Genomic DNA, 15,850 nt, shown 5'->3' with positions numbered 1-15,850 from the left:
ATTTCTTTTCATCGCATTGCTAATAACTCATAACTCATCAGGATCAACTCGAATCGTCTTGCACCCTTCTACAAAGTTGTAGGTAATTAAATTTCCTACAAGAATCTCACACTTGGACAATTTTGGGTGAGACCTGCGCCACCTGATGCAAAAATCCTGAAGCGATGTTTTTCCCCATACATTTTTGCGATTTCCCCATATAAACTTCAACGATGAAAAGCAACCCCTTAGTCTTAACCGATTTGGCTCAAAATTGGCACAGTTACTTGTTTTTGCCTATAGAATCGATCTTGCGATTTTCCGAAATTTTAAATTTTTCTTGTCACCCTAATGTCCATCCATCATTAGGTCGCATGATAGATCCGAACAACGTTTTCATCAAAAAGACTTAGATCCGACCTCCAAAAGTGTATAAATAACACTTAAGTGCATATAACTTTTGATAGGGATGTCAGATCTTCAATGGTTCAAGTTCGTTTTAAATACCTTTCTAAAAATATAAAAATAGTTTTCATTTCAAAACCCATCCTTTTTACAATCTTCCGGACTTTAGTCAAAATTGTTACGTGATGGTGGATATCAAATTAAGAAGGTAATTTTTCAAGTGATTTTAAAGCCCTTTCTCGGGTGAGGAAGGCAAACATCCGTACAAAAATCCAGCCTGTAAAAAATCCGCGAACCCCGCTGCCCCAACCGACTGTTGACTATAGCGCGACATTCGCACTCACCACACCACAGAGCTTCGCCAAACCAGGAATAACAGAGAGCAGCGTTCCGACCACACTCGTGTTCCCAGTGAATCGTATTACTGGGGAGAGCGAGTGTAGTAGCAAGTGTATAAAAGATCCCACCGGTGGTCGCTCTCCAGTCATTCGTTCGGCGCCATCGGTACTGTGAAAATCGGGAAGAAAAACTCGAGGATTTCCCACGCGCGCGCGTGGCTCAAAGCTCGCTGAGTTATTACTGTGGTATAGCCGGAAAGGGAGGAGAACGGAGAAGAGGGGCCTCACCTGCTGCTACTCCAGGGACAGACTCCTCGACCCACTCAGCCAGGTCGGAGCGCGGGTTGAGACGCATTGTTTTCGACGCCACCAGCCAGAAGAGCTCATCCCGCGTCTGAGGAAAAGTTCTTTGGAAGAGGATATCGTTGGTTTCGCAGTGGGACCATTTTTTGCGGAACAACTTCAGGACGACGACTTCGACTTGGAGAAGATCAACTTTGCCCGGAAAACGAAAGGATTATTCTTGATATTGTCACTTTTGTTGCACAAACACAGACGATTGCGCGTTCGTCTTTCGTAGAATGTGATTATCTTGAAACGAATCGTGGAATTGTTTGTGAAGAATTTAACCGAAGAAAAGCTCAAAGGGAAAAGTTTGCCCAGATTGTTCTGGTCACGTGCCAGAATGAGGTGGCAAATGTAATAAATCTAAACCATAACAGAAGGGAAAGTGAGAGAAAGTGAAACTTCAAAGCTCAGTTTTCCTGTCCTGCTGGAATGTGATGAATTCTTTAACAAGCAAACAAAAATAAGGCAACGTGGTTGAAACGAGAAAAACGACGAGGAAAATCAAAAATGATGATGAGGAAAAATCACGTTCGCAGCGGGGCCTGACTTTTCTGGTTGGAATTTAATACAGTGAAGCGTCCAACTGGGAAAAGGAATATCGTTTCACCGTTGACGGAAAAAAGTCGTCGATGGACCGAGCCCTCTGTGTGTGTGTGACTTGTATTTGGAATTTTATTTTGGTGAATGACTTCAAAAGATCGTTCTCTTTTTCTGGCGGACCGAAAAAGGTAGGTTTTTATTGTTCGTCAGAGTGAAGCAATGTTACATGGGGGATTTTCCTGATAAATTGCTCCGGAGATGATGTGACTTTTGAGATTTGGAGATATAATTGAAAACATTCTTCTATCAATACTCTATGAATCAACTGAAGATTTGTAGGTTTTTTTTATAAGATTCCAAAAAAGCAATTAAATTATGACTGCAAAAAATTATTTGTCTAAGTATCAATCAGCATTCTCACCTTAAAACTCAAACTTTTTTCAGTAAAATCGCTGTATCTCGCCAATAGTTCATTTTAGTTTGAGGTCTACATTGATTATTATGTAAAATTGTCCGAGGAACACGATGGTGATAAAATAAAACAAATAAAAATATAAGGAATTTGTCAAAACTAAATTTTAATACTTAAAAAGTTAAAATATAATATAAGTGGGCATTTAAGAGTTAAAATTTTATTTTTATCGAATTCTTTGGACAATTGTCTATAAAATGCAACATGTAGAAAGTCTTTTGCTCAAATAGTTGCAAAGTTATGATTAAAAGAAAAAAAAGTTTTTCCTAAAATCGTCAAAAAAGAGGGCGGTGCCAATAATAGAGGGATGGTCCAATCAGCACCAAACTTGGGATTTCTGTTGACTATCAATAGATGAATGTTCCCTCAATGTTTGGTCCAAATTGGTGAAGGTCGAGTCCAAAAGTGTACTCAGTTGACCTGGAATGACCCTTATATATATTTGAAAAATTCAAAGTGCACGTTTTTCTGAGGACCCAAACTTCATGCTTCCCCTCGAGATGAGCATGTGCAGTAGGGTGGTCCAAATCTGGACTTTTTTGGGGCTACCCCCTGAAATGAAAGATTGACCCATCACTAGGCTAAATTCCAAATTTGAGCTCATTCTGACCACGGGAACCCCTCCCTCCAATCGCTTAAAGTTTGTATTGGAAAAATCGTCAAAATGTATGGAGAAAAGCAACTGTTTTACTTTTTTACCTGTGGAAGGCGCCATAGTTATCCGATTCTTACCATTTCTCTAATGTAGAACCTTCATTATATTTAGAACAACTTTCCCGAAGACACCATATTTTTAGGATTTTTTCCCGCGAAGTTATTAGCGCCCAAAACTGACCATTTTTGCGCGGCCAGCTGTAAGGGGCTACCTAACAACGACGTTTTATTCCAATTCGTACACGCACGTGCTCTCTCTCAGGTTCAAACTCTCTCACGAGCTTGCTCGCCTGCCTGCCTGCCTGCCTGTTTGCCTACAAGCGCGCGCTGTTGCTCTGCTTGGACTTTTTTCGTCGTCGTCGTTTTCGTTTGCTATTTGCTGCGCAGCGTTCCTGGCATGTTTATTATAATTTTCAACTAAAATAGCAGGTTTGTTTTGAGATATATTTAGCATATAAATTCTTAGATTATGTCAACATTGAATAAAAGTGCCCTAAAAAATAATTTGAATAAAAGACTTAGGCCATGGCTTAGCCTCGTTTAAAAATTGAAGCAAATGAACAGGATTTGTTCGTTTTTCCAAGCATTACAAGCAGTTGTTCGTATATGCTCATTAGAGAGAATGATTCAATTATTTTAAAAATCTTCAGGTAATACAAATTTTGTTTTTTTACTCTAAATATCATCCGACCAACTGCTTGTCCATTCGAAGGCGATTTGATTACCGATTTCAAACTAGCTAGCTCAACAATCTCTATTTTTGAGGCTTTTCTTTTAGACATCGTTGCACTTTTAGGATGTATCGGAATCTAACATAAACTTCTAATAATCGTCAAAGGCAAAATATACCGCAATTTTTTGTAAGGAAGCTTTTTTTATATTTTCGGCAGATTAAAATATTTTGTATGGAATGAAAAATAATGATCTTAGGGGCTACGAAAAAACTTCAAACGTTTTCTTTTTAAGCTTGTTTGATAGTATACAAAAGTGGAAAAAACAGTTCCCAAAATCGATGAATTGTCTAAGTGTATTGTTCTTCCTGAAATCTATACTTGACTAAGTTAAAAAAAAGTCTTATGTTTTTTCTAGAAGAGTTAAAATCCCAGTCTTGAGTTTGGTATGCTACCAAAACTAGAAATATATTTCAATTACATAACATAACAGATAACAATTCATGGAGGAACTAATTTATCGAAATTTGTATTCTCTCACACACGCTCTTATAATATGATATCTATTGTTAATCACATACCGTAAACTGGGGTGACTTTGATAGCCCGGGGTGACTTTGATAGGTTTTTCGAATGCCCGTCAAATTAATATCCAAACATTTTTGAGAATTTTGAGTATGTAAGCATTAAGGGATATCTTATTATCGAACATATATGCAAAAATGTGACTGTTACATTGGATGTATCAAAATTAGTGCCCAAATCAATTTTCTATCAATGTCACCCCGGGCTATCAAAGTCACCCCAGTTTACGGTATTACATTTAATTTTATATCTCGAAATAAATATAGAAATATATATTGGAAATTATAATAAACATGCCAGGAACGCAGCGCAGCAAATAGCAAACGAAAACGACGACGACGAAAAAGTCCAAGCAGAGCAACAGCGCGCTTGTAGGCAAACAGGCAGGCAGGCAGGCAGGCGAGCAAGCTCGTGAGAGAGTTTGAACCTGAGAGAGAGCACGTGCGTGTACGAATTGGAATAAAACGTCGTTGTTAGGTAGCCCTTACAGCTGGCCGCGCAAAAATGGTCAGTTTTGGGCGCTAATAACTTCGCGGGAAAAATCCTAAAAATATGGTGTCTTCGGGAAAGTTGTTCTAAATATAATGAAGGTTCTACATTAGAGAAATGGTAAGAATCGGATAACTATGGCGCCTTCCACAGGTAAAAAAGTAAAACAGTTGCTTTTCTCCATACATTTTGACGATTTTTCCCATACAAACTTTAAGCGATTGGAGGGAGGGGTTCCCGTGGTCAGAATGAGCTCAAATTTGGAATTTAGCCTAGTGATGGGTCAATCTTTCATTTCAGGGGGTAGCCCCAAAAAAGTCCAGATTTGGACCACCCTAATGTGCAGTCATTTTTGTAAATTCAGTAAACTTCAGGGATGGAATAACCAAGCAATAATATGTTTCGCTTGCAAACTTTCTTCACTCGCGAAACAGAGAGGAGACGAATCAAGCAAAAGAAAATCGCTCCCGATCGTTTCGAAGAAAATCAATCAGTAGAATTTTTTCGTGAATCTCATTGGTAGCAACGCCTAGATTAATTTATTTCGTTCTGTTTACATACATTGTTCATCAACAAAAAGTGACAGGTCATTTTTCAACGTGCAGCGAGGAAATCGATGGGCCATCGAACAATCCAAATGATGATTTTTTGAGTTTCCTTTCAACGATCTTTCGTGCGCGAGAGAGGAGTGCCATGTTCCCTTCCATTTTTTTCTCTTGATGAGTGCCAAATCATTTATTCTGATGACTGGTAAAATCTAAATTCGCCGTCGTCGTGCTAACTTGTCGTACGTGCATTTTGGCCCAAATTGAGTTATGAACGCCATTTTGTGCAACTCACAATGCCCGTGCATTTTTGTCACTTTGCATATGAAAGTAGTTTCAATCTTGTCGTGCTATCTTGTCACTCCTTGAAAGTTGATGTAAGTGCAACAACTGGCCAAAGGGATTTCAGGCCAGAACGTGTTTGACGCACGTACAAGTTAGACTACCGTAAACATTTGTAACTATAACTCGGGACTCCAGCAACCAACTTCAATGGCAATGCACATAATGGTCAGCCAAACGAAACGTGTTTGTTATTGTTTACATTGTGTGCTTTCGTTTTTGTTTATTCATGGTCAAACATTAAGAGCGAGTCCACGAACAAGGCATACCCCTTTGTATGGGACGTCGTTTGGACCTCACAAATCTGCCTGAAATTTTTAGGAGTTGTTTATACATATAAAACTAGCATCTGGCCAAAATATGAGCACTCTAGGTCAACGGGAAGTGGGGCAAATCAGGACACAAATTTTAAAGGTTCAAAAACGTCAAAAATCTTAAAAAGGCTATAACTTAGGCAAAATTCAATTAAATTAAAAAAAAAGTTAAAAAAAAATTATTAAACTGCTTTTTTCTGGTGTCATCTAGTATCCTTGGATACGAGCTTGATTTTCAATAATTGTGAATCGAAGATTTTTTTTAACTTTTATTTTTTAAAGGATTAAAATGGATCTAAATAAACATTTTTATGCATTTTTCTATTGTGAAATTGTCTCAGAAACACGAATATGATAAAATTATCACCAAAAAATGGGATCTAAGGGGTCCCCCGAGCAAAAATTTACAACCAAAAAATTCACTAAAAGTAAAAGTGTCTATTTAATATGTTAAACTGCCTTACCCAAAGCGTTCTCAGTCTCAGATGGTAGTCCCAGATGTCCCCTACAAGCTGCAGGTCGAACCGAGTTGATATCTGGATGGAACACTTTTTTATTTGAGTTTGAAAATTATGCTATTTTTTCACTAAAATGCCAATAACTCCCTTTAAGTTTAACCAATCGGGATGCTCTACCCTGCATTTTGTTGTATTTTTTGAGCCCTTTCAGATGCATTTTGAATTTTGAAATTTAATTGAATTTTGCCTAAGTTATATCCTTTTTAAGATTTTTGACGTTTTTGAACCTTTAAACTTTGTGTCCTGATTTGCCCCACTTCCCGTTGACCTAGAGTGCTCATGTTTTGGCCAGATGCTTCAACATCTTACTCCATCGTGTCTCTAATGTTGCCATATCAGCACTTTGACGTTCAATTACAGCACATAAAAAGCGTTTTCAACCGAAATCGAGTGATAAATAGCTCAATGTGAAGTGAGCAAGCAAGTTTCTATCAACAGTTCCATAAAATAAATTGTTTAAATCTGGAGTCCAATAAACCAAATTTCCAAGATTGTTGGACCTTTTCAAAAAAAAACTCCATAAATAGTGAGAATCAGCAACTTGGATGGAATTAGGAGCGAGTGCTTAATCTGCTAAGCAAAAGAAAATTGCGAAACCAAGCCACGTAGTTTCAATTATTCTTCTTTCTTTCTTCTTCTTGAAAAGACCGACGAAGTGTTGATGCTCCACTTTTATGGGGACAAGGGAAAATCTCCTCGGTGTCCCCAAGTAAGTTTCACTTGGAGTTGGATGGTTTTTGGGAAATGGGGAAAAACGAGTGCATAAATACATAAGTCACAGAAGAGAATTATGTGGAAACATGTTTTTTATTAAAAACGTGATAGATTAGAAAATGTTTTGCATAACTCATTTCCTTTCTCATCAAAATGAATATGTATTTTTGGTCCTAGGTTGTTTGTAGTCCAAGAATGGATTCTTTGAGAAATTTTGCTTGAATTATTTTTTCTAAAGCAAATTCTGTACATTTCTATAGCAAGAAAGACAAAAAATAATATTGTTTTTGCGTTTTTGTTGTTACTGAAAACTTTTTTTTTTAGTGCAAATTTAATTCCAGTAGTGTGTACACTTCGTCAGTGAATTCCTCCCAAAATAAATCATAAATCAAAGCAGTGGGCATCTTCTCGCTATATTTATCTTCAAATAAAATAGTTTCCGCCACACCAACGTCACCCAAGAAGAAGCAGAGGGGTGTGGCCATCAATCACGCCACCAAGGCTGTCGGTGTTTATTTTCCTCCAAAAATCAAAACTCACTGCCCCAGTCCGGACTCCGGACTTGTCCGGTATGTCTGGATCGAAAAAGCGACGCACCGCCTCCTCAGATGGGGCCAAGAGTTGAAAAGTGTCACACTGGCGTGGCCTTGTGTCGGACGCGTGTCTCCCTTCGCAGACAACTTGATGGTGGTCGTGGGCGTCCCCAAAAGTGGTCCACAAGTTGGGCAAGAAGGGGGATAGTGACTATTTAAAGCAGGTTTTAATCGTCACCTTATTTGATTAATTTGCCATTTTTTATTTATTTCTTAAAATTTAAGATCATAGAATGGACAAGGCGGTAATCGGTTACTCATGAAAATGGCCGATTCTCCCCTTAAGAAGGTGATTATGTCTTCTTCGCTATAATCTGACTCTTCTCAGCGAGGGGCGGGGGTGGGGATGTTGAATAAAAATAAGGAACGAGAAAAACAACACCAGTTTGGCCTACGCAACCAGACTGCCAGGGGCCACGACGTTGTCGGTCGGAGTTCGGTTCCGGACGGTTTTTCGGGGTTTGTTTTTCTCCTCTGGCCCGTGTTGTGGAAAAGGAAAATATGAAATGGACCTGACTTTGGGCAAGTTTCACTGGGAAAAGGTCGATAATTAATCGGAGGTGGCGCACCGCACGTGGAACAGATTTGATTTATGGCCGACAGCTGATGGTTTGTGGCTGGTTTTTATGGACGTGGCGTGACTTACAAAAAAAGTTTGGGATCCTGAGGAGTTGAGATATTTTACACTCAACTTGAAATGTGTTATCAACATTAGGCGCGCATTTTGTTTATTGATTCGATTCCAGGGAGCAGGCCACGTGGTAACTCTGCAGGATTGATATTTTTGCATCCTATTTTTCGCATGTAGATATCCTTTTTTAGTGTATTTATTAAAAAATTAAATATGCTGATTAATCCCATTAAACAAAAAAATATTAAATGCTAACTAGTTAAATGCTTTTTGAATCGGTCGTTTTAAGATAAGTTCTAACTCTCACATTTAAATAAAACAAATGAATAAATAAATATTTGATGTTCACTCCGCATTGCTGTAAGAGTTTAAATTCATGATTCTAATTATACGTTAAATCATCTTTATAACCTCGAATTTCGTTTAAACACATAATAATTTAAAGAGAAATATATAAACTTCGCTTTACTCTTACAGTCGATAGCTTGAGTTTAACAGCAGACATGATAAAACTGTGTTTGATCAGCATTGTTTTTACCTGAGAAAATGGTTGGTTTAGTAATACTACAGACAATTTAATCATGCACGGCTTCGTCGCGTTGTATCTGCCGTGACTTTAAATCGAATATATATAAATCATGCATCTTTTATACTGTACAATCATCTGTATAAGTTTAATAACCAAAAAAGCTAAATATACTTGACTTGCCCGCAATACCTTTCGGGGTATATCCTAGGGTTCTACCTCTCCTACTAACATTGAGTCCAAAACCTCCCTACAAACATCTATACCACTAAGGTGACGTAGGGGTCCCTGCGCACTTTAGATAGGTGTTTACTAACATTCCTTCATTTCCTCGAGGATAGCTTGGACCCGGCGTGGACCCCCTTATGCCCTGGGCTGTATTACACACTCATCAAAAGATGAAGACATGGTATCTCCCGTGTTGGATTATTGTTCCGGATGAGGGTCTAACACAACCAGACCAAACAGTGGGATAAGCGTTGTGGAGCCTTCCGGTGGTGGGGCGTCCTCCAAATGCTAAAAAATGCTAAAACTTGAAATGTGTTATCAACAGACTTTGGAACACTAAATTAAGTCAGATAAATTGATGTCCAGTTATTCGAATCTCGTAAAAAAATGTTTTTTTTTTAAGTTATTCCAAATTAAGAATAAATCAGAAGAAAACCTTGATTTTTAGTAGGTTGAAATGTTGGCTGGTTGATTATAACCTCTTTTGTAGTAGTTTTACTTTAAAAAAAAATGTTAAATTCAACAGCAACTGATGAAAAGAGGAGAATTTTCTGTCATGATTTAATTGATTTGAAATGAAGCTTGATTAAAATTGAACATTCTGTTTGAAATCTTAAATGAAGTTCTTTAGGTAGTTTTTCTTCAAAATAAAACCAAAAACTTAAAATACAATTTGAAATAAATTATCTTTTTTCGATAATCAAAAAAATATTTCCAAATCTATCACAATCGATCACTTTCCTCGACAAAAAAACGTTACCGCTCGTTAAAGTGCCAAATCCGATTAGAGATCCGTAATCCTTTGAGCAGTTTTATGGCTGCGATAATAAATCGGGATTATACGTCGTTAATAAAGGCTCTCACTCTCTAGCGATTTTGCTGTGTTGGTTTTTCCCATGAGGTGGTGTTGGTGGTGCTCGTTCAGCACAGCTAATCAGTCAGTCGTAAAAACGTTGTTGTTTTTACTTGGATTCTGAATGCGCAAAAAAAACACCACGCTGTTCATTAATATTTCCATCGGTCTTTCTTTGTAAAAACAAGAATCCCCTTCCCTGTCAAACAATCGAGGTTTTCCGTTTACAAAAGAATTAAAGAATGGGCCGCGTCTCGCATAAACAATGTTATCGTGAATTGCGTAATTGCCAGCACTGCTTTCCCCATAATAACCGGCGGCGATGAAAAGCAAGGACCTTCGCGGAATGGACCGGCAAAAGGCTCTTATGTTGCGTGAAAGGAGATTTTCCCAAAATGGTGCCGGAAAATGAGAAATAAACAACCGAATTTCCGCATGGGTCGTGGTGTGTGTTGTGGAAAGGCAGTGTAATGAACTCCTACCCACGATTTTAAAAACCTGAGCAAAATTATGTTTGATCTAGGTAAAATATTTATATAATAAATGAAATTATTTTCTTATAAACTGCCTATACATCCTTGATATCCTTTCAAGTATAAAAGCCGATTTCTTTTCATCGCAATGTTGATAACTCATCAGGATCAACTCGAATCGTCTTGCACCCTTCGACAAAGTTGTAGGGAATTGATTTTCTTACAAGATTCTCACACAAGGACAATTTTTGCCACCTGCTGCCAAAATTCTGAAGCGATGTTTTTCCTCATACATTTTCGCGATTTTCCCCATATGAGCAATTCTCTACCAAAACCGGAAATGGATTTTATTTGAATTTTTTTATTTGGCTCAAACTTTGTGGAGGCCTTCCCTATGACCAAATATGCTATTTTGTGTCATTGGTTCACCATACAAGTCTCCATACAATTTTGGCAGCTGTCCATACAAAAATGGTATGTAAATATTCAAACAGCTGTCACTTTTGAGTGAATTTTCTGATCAATGTGGTGTCTTCGGCAAAGTTGTAGGTATTGTTGAGGACTTTTCAGAAAAAAATAGGTACACGGAAAAAAAAATTTGCAGATTTTTTTATCAACTTTTTTTTCACTAAAACTCAATTTTCCAAAATACGTATTTTTTGATTTTCGAGATTTTTTGATATGTTTTAGGGGACAAAAATCCGCAACTTTTGAGCCATAGAGAAACATGGTCAAAAAATCTGCCGCCGAGTTATGAATTTTTGAAAAAATAGTGATTTTTGGAAAAAATTAAAGTTTTATGCAAAAACAAGATTGACATTACTTTTTAATGCAAAATTGAATTTGCAATCGAAAAGTACTTTACAGATTTTTTGATAAAGGGCTCCGTTTTCAAGATATAGCCACCGAAAGTTTGATTTTAACGAAATATTTGCAGTTTTTCAATTTTTAAAAATAGTGACCATGAGTGACCATTTCTAAAAATATTTTTTTTGAATAGTTCAGAAAATTTGCTATAAAATTGTGTAAGAGACATTGAAGATTGGACCTCTGGTTGCTGAAATACAGCGGCTTAAAGAAAAAGAAACACGAAAATTGAAGTTTTCTAAGTCTCACCCAATCAGCCCACCATATTCTAATGACGATATCTCAGCAATTAATGGTCCGATTTTCAATGTTAATATATGAAACATTCGTGAAATTTTCCGATCTTTTCGAAAAAAATATTTTGAAAATTTTTAAATCAAGACTAGCATTTTAAATGGGCGTAATATTCAAAATTTGGCCCTTTTAAAATTCTTGATTTAAAAATTTTCAAAATATTTTTATCGAAAAGATCGAAAAATTTCACGAATGTTTCATATATTAACATTGAAATTCGGACCATTAATTGCTGAGATATCGTCATTAGAAAAAGGTGGGTGGTTTTGGTGAGATTTAGAAAACTTCAATTTTCGTGTTTCTTTTTCTTAAAGCGGCTCTATCTCAGCAACCCGAGGTCCAATCTTCAATGTCTCTTAGACAATTTTATAGCAAATTTTCTGAACTATTCAAAAAAAAAAATATTTTCAGAAATGGTCACTCATGGTCACTATTTTTAAAAATTGAAAAACTGCAAATATTTCGCTAAAATCAAACTTTCGGTGGCTATATCTTGAAAACGGAGCCCTTTATCAAAAAATCTGTAAAGTACTTTTCGATTGCAAATTCAATTTTGCATTAAAAAGTAATGTCAATCTTGTTTTTACATGAAACTTCAATTTTTTCCAAAAATCACTATTTTTTCAAAAATTCATAACTCGGCGGCAGATTTTTTGACCATGTTTCTCTATGGCTCAAAAGTTGCGGATTTTTGTCCCCTGAAACATATCAAAAATCTCGAAAATCAAAAATACGTATTTTGGGAAATTGAGTTTTAGTAAAAAAAATGTTGATAAAAAAATCTGCAAATTTTTTTTCCGTGTACCTATTTTTTTCTCAAAAGTCCTCAACAATACCTACAACTTTGCCCAAGACACCAAATTGATCAGAAAATTCACTCAAAAGTTACAGCTGTTTGAATATTTACACACCATTTTTGTATGGACAGCAGCCAAAATTGTATGGAGACTTGTATGGGTGAACCAATGCCGCAAAATAGCTTATTTGGTCATAGGGAAGGCCCCCACAAAGTTTGAGTCAAATAAAAAAATACAAAAAATAAAAATGGTCGAAATCGGCCGATTTCGTAGAGAGTTGCTCATATAAACTTCAACGATAAAAAGGGACCCTTAAACCTTAACCGATTTGGCTCAAAATTGGATACTTTTTTCTGCCTAAGGTATCGAGTCAGGGGGTATATCTCGAGATTTGCCATAGTTTTAAATTTTACTTGTCTTGGTGTTTTGCCAACCAATAACTGTATTTATGTAAATTTTCCGAAAGGTGTACACACATTTTTTCACCATTTTTGATTTTTGTAATAGTATTTGGGTAATTCTCTACCAACTCACACGAAATCGGGAAAAGTTGCCTCGACCGCTCTTCAATTTGCGTGAAACTTTGTCCTAAGGGGTTTCTTTTGTCCCTGATCACGAATCTGAGGTCCATTTTTTGATATCTCGTGACGGAGGGGCAGTACGACCCCTTCCGTTTTTGAACACTCGAAAAAAGAGGTTTTTTTCAATAATTTGCAGCCTGAAACGGTGATGAGATAGAAATTTGGTGTCAAAGGAACTTTTATGTAAAATTAGACGCCCGGTTTGATGCCGTACTCAGAATTCCGAAAAAAACGTATTTGACATCGAGAAAAACACAGATGCTTAAAATAACTCAACAAACCGTTTTCCGCTTGTGGAGCAGGGGGTCCTTTTTTCTGAGCACCCTAGTGTAGAATCAATTCCCGTGATTGGATTTTGAAAATTTTGACGATTAGAACCCTTTTCAAAAATACAATAATAATAAATGATTTTTGTATTTGTTAGTAGCAATTTCAGCAACATCTTAGGCTAATATAAAAATGTCATAGAAACAGCACAGAAAAAAAAAATCATGGTAATATTACATCTGGGAAGGGGTACATCTTTTATGTCAGAAAAACGGTCTAATTTTACATCTGAAAATGTGTAATTTTACCGCTTTTCTGGTGTAATGTCACTTTTTCAATCTAAATTGAGGTAAAATTACATCATAAAAGAGGTAATATTCAACCATCCAAAATTACAGCTTCCAAATTTACATTATTTTTTACTGTGAGGCCGACACGTTGAATCCTCCATGTTACGCCAAGCGCTGCAAAATGTTACAACTTGACCTTCTCTCTACTCGACGTGATGTGGCTAAAGTAACATTCGTTACCGACCTTCCCGAGCATGGGTAAATAACAAGGGAAATGCGTAATAATACCTTTCTCTGGTATCAATACCAAATTTCGGTATTCCTGGACCCTTTAAAATTTGTCTTAAGGATTATGCAAGAGCAAAATGTGGTATCATACCAATTTAAGGTATTGTTTTGATATTGCAAAATTGCAGAATTTGTCAATGATCGAACACCACATTTTGGTATTCTTTTGGTATTACAGTATTTTATCAAATTCCTCTGCAACTATGGGAAAATTTTGACCAATTTTGACAAAATAATTAATTTTGCGCTATAATGATGTCTCAAAGCGAATGCTTTCATTCAAAACCGGAAATTTCTAACTTGATTTTAAACATTTTTGATATACCCCCTATAGAAATAACTTGAAATTGTGGAAAATTTTCTAAGTCAGGATGGCACATTTTGGTATTATTTGAATATTGAAAGGTTTCATCAATTTTCTCTGAAACTATGGGAAATTTGTTAAAAAAATTTTACGAGTTAATTAATTTTGCGCTAAAATGACTTGAAACCCAAAAATGTTAAAGATGATTTTAAAAATTAGTGTAATATACCCACTAATATTTTTTCAAAAACGTTGAAATATCTCTAAGTCGGGATAACCAAATACTTTGAAAAACGAGTCAATCGACAGAATAATAGATTTGGTGAATTTCAATTCAGTTTCATTCTAATAATACTTATTTTTCAATCTTGTTATTTTTCAGAAGCTTCAAGAACTTCAAGCACAGGCCGTTCATCAATGTGGTGAAGAATATCACTAATAACAACATGGCATCATCAGGTGAGTAGATTTGGTTGTTGCATAAGGATCATTTACGTTTTTTTCACTAACTGCAACTGCTGCACTAAAAATGGTATGAAAATACCAAATTTTGGTATTACTTGTTCAAATACCAGCGACCATAATGTGCTCTTGGTTGCCCAGTAATAGATGGTAAAATACCATGAAATCATACCAAAATCATGTATGTGAAAGACCACAGAAATACCAAAATATGATTTTCCAAGGCGCGGGAATACCTAAAAATAAAACCATGGCAATACCAAGTTTTGGTATTCAAGCAATGTTCAAAAATCCAGAAGACTTCAACTTGGTATTGAAATGGTTTTATTTTGAGGTATTATTTTACCCTTGGAATAACATGGTTTGGTATTGTTGTGCCCTTACACATACAAGATTTTGGTATGATTTCATGGTATTTTACCATCTATTACTGGGCAACCAAGGGCACATTTTGGTCGCTGTTATTTGCCCAAGTTATACCAAAATTTGGTATTCCCGTGTTATTTACCCCTGCTCGGGTTCTCCAGTCCTCAATCGCCCATCAGTTTTGGAGCTCATCGACTTCTACATACGCCGGCGCACTCTTCGCCCCACTACTTTCTGTGGGTTCCCCGAGCACTTACGAATTACGGACATCATGAGCCACTATCCAGCATGTGTCGTATTTTCAATTCCTTTTATGATTTTTCGATTTCTCTCTCCCTCGCAACACTATCAAAAATCGAGTTCTCAATCATCTTATCGTCATCTTGTAACGAGGATCTGTGATATTATTTTTAAGGAAAATTGACATAAATGTTAATCGTTAATTGTAATAATTGTTCGATTTAAGTATGCTCGTCTTGTATCATTGGAGTTTGTATACTTGTTGATGCGTTAAGACGAGGTGGTTTTGTGCCGATCTGAGAGAGTGTCCTCTGACACAGCTCAAAGGGGCGTTTCCCCACCTCCAAAAAAAAAAACTAACTAACAAACCAAACAGGCTGTAATTTTATTTCAGTGTATTTTTCAGAGAGCCTCAAAATTCCTACAAATTTTTCTTTGACCTCTTTTGGCACGATGCACGATGGCTTCGAGCTACAGCAATATTTAAATTACGAAAACCAAAAAAAAAATAACATTCGCCCTTCTCAAATGTCATTTTCGAGTGCAACACAAAAATGGCTTGTATAAGCCATGGATAACAGTTTACGAAGTTTCATCGAAGAACATAAATAGTTACTGAAAAATTCCTGTTTTGCGCTGTTACTGCTTTTGTCAATTTTTAATGTAAAATTAAATGATTTTGAGACACACATTTTAATATTTTTCTTCTGAGTCAAATTTATCGCAAAAAAAACATTTTTAATTATGTCGAAACTTTTCCATTCTACTTGATTTGGCAGGTTTCGCGGGGAACCCATTAGCGGCAGTGTCACGCATCGACTACAGCAGCAACAGTAACAGTCACATTAAAATTAAAACCACAAGTTAATTCAATCG

The 15,850-nt window shown here is 36.4% G+C and overlaps 1 protein-coding gene across 1 annotated transcript in view; it reads left to right on the top strand.

Annotated features, from left to right (window-relative positions):
* The first annotated feature begins 883 nt into the window (after positions 1-883).
* LOC6046831 overlaps positions 884-15,850 on the top strand; it is a 138,646-nt gene continuing 123,679 nt past the window's right edge. Inside the window, exon 1 of the mRNA XM_038262458.1 lies at positions 884-1,798. The gene's annotated coding sequence lies outside the window, so the exon portion shown is untranslated. The remainder of the gene's footprint in view (positions 1,799-15,850) is intronic.

The sequence above is a fragment of the Culex quinquefasciatus genome, chromosome 3 (assembly GCF_015732765.1).
Source record: "Culex quinquefasciatus strain JHB chromosome 3, VPISU_Cqui_1.0_pri_paternal, whole genome shotgun sequence".
Lineage (NCBI taxonomy): Eukaryota > Metazoa > Arthropoda > Insecta > Diptera > Culicidae > Culex > Culex quinquefasciatus.
The sequence above is the reverse complement of the archived record's forward strand: the minus strand, read 5'-3'. Positions and strand labels throughout refer to the sequence as shown.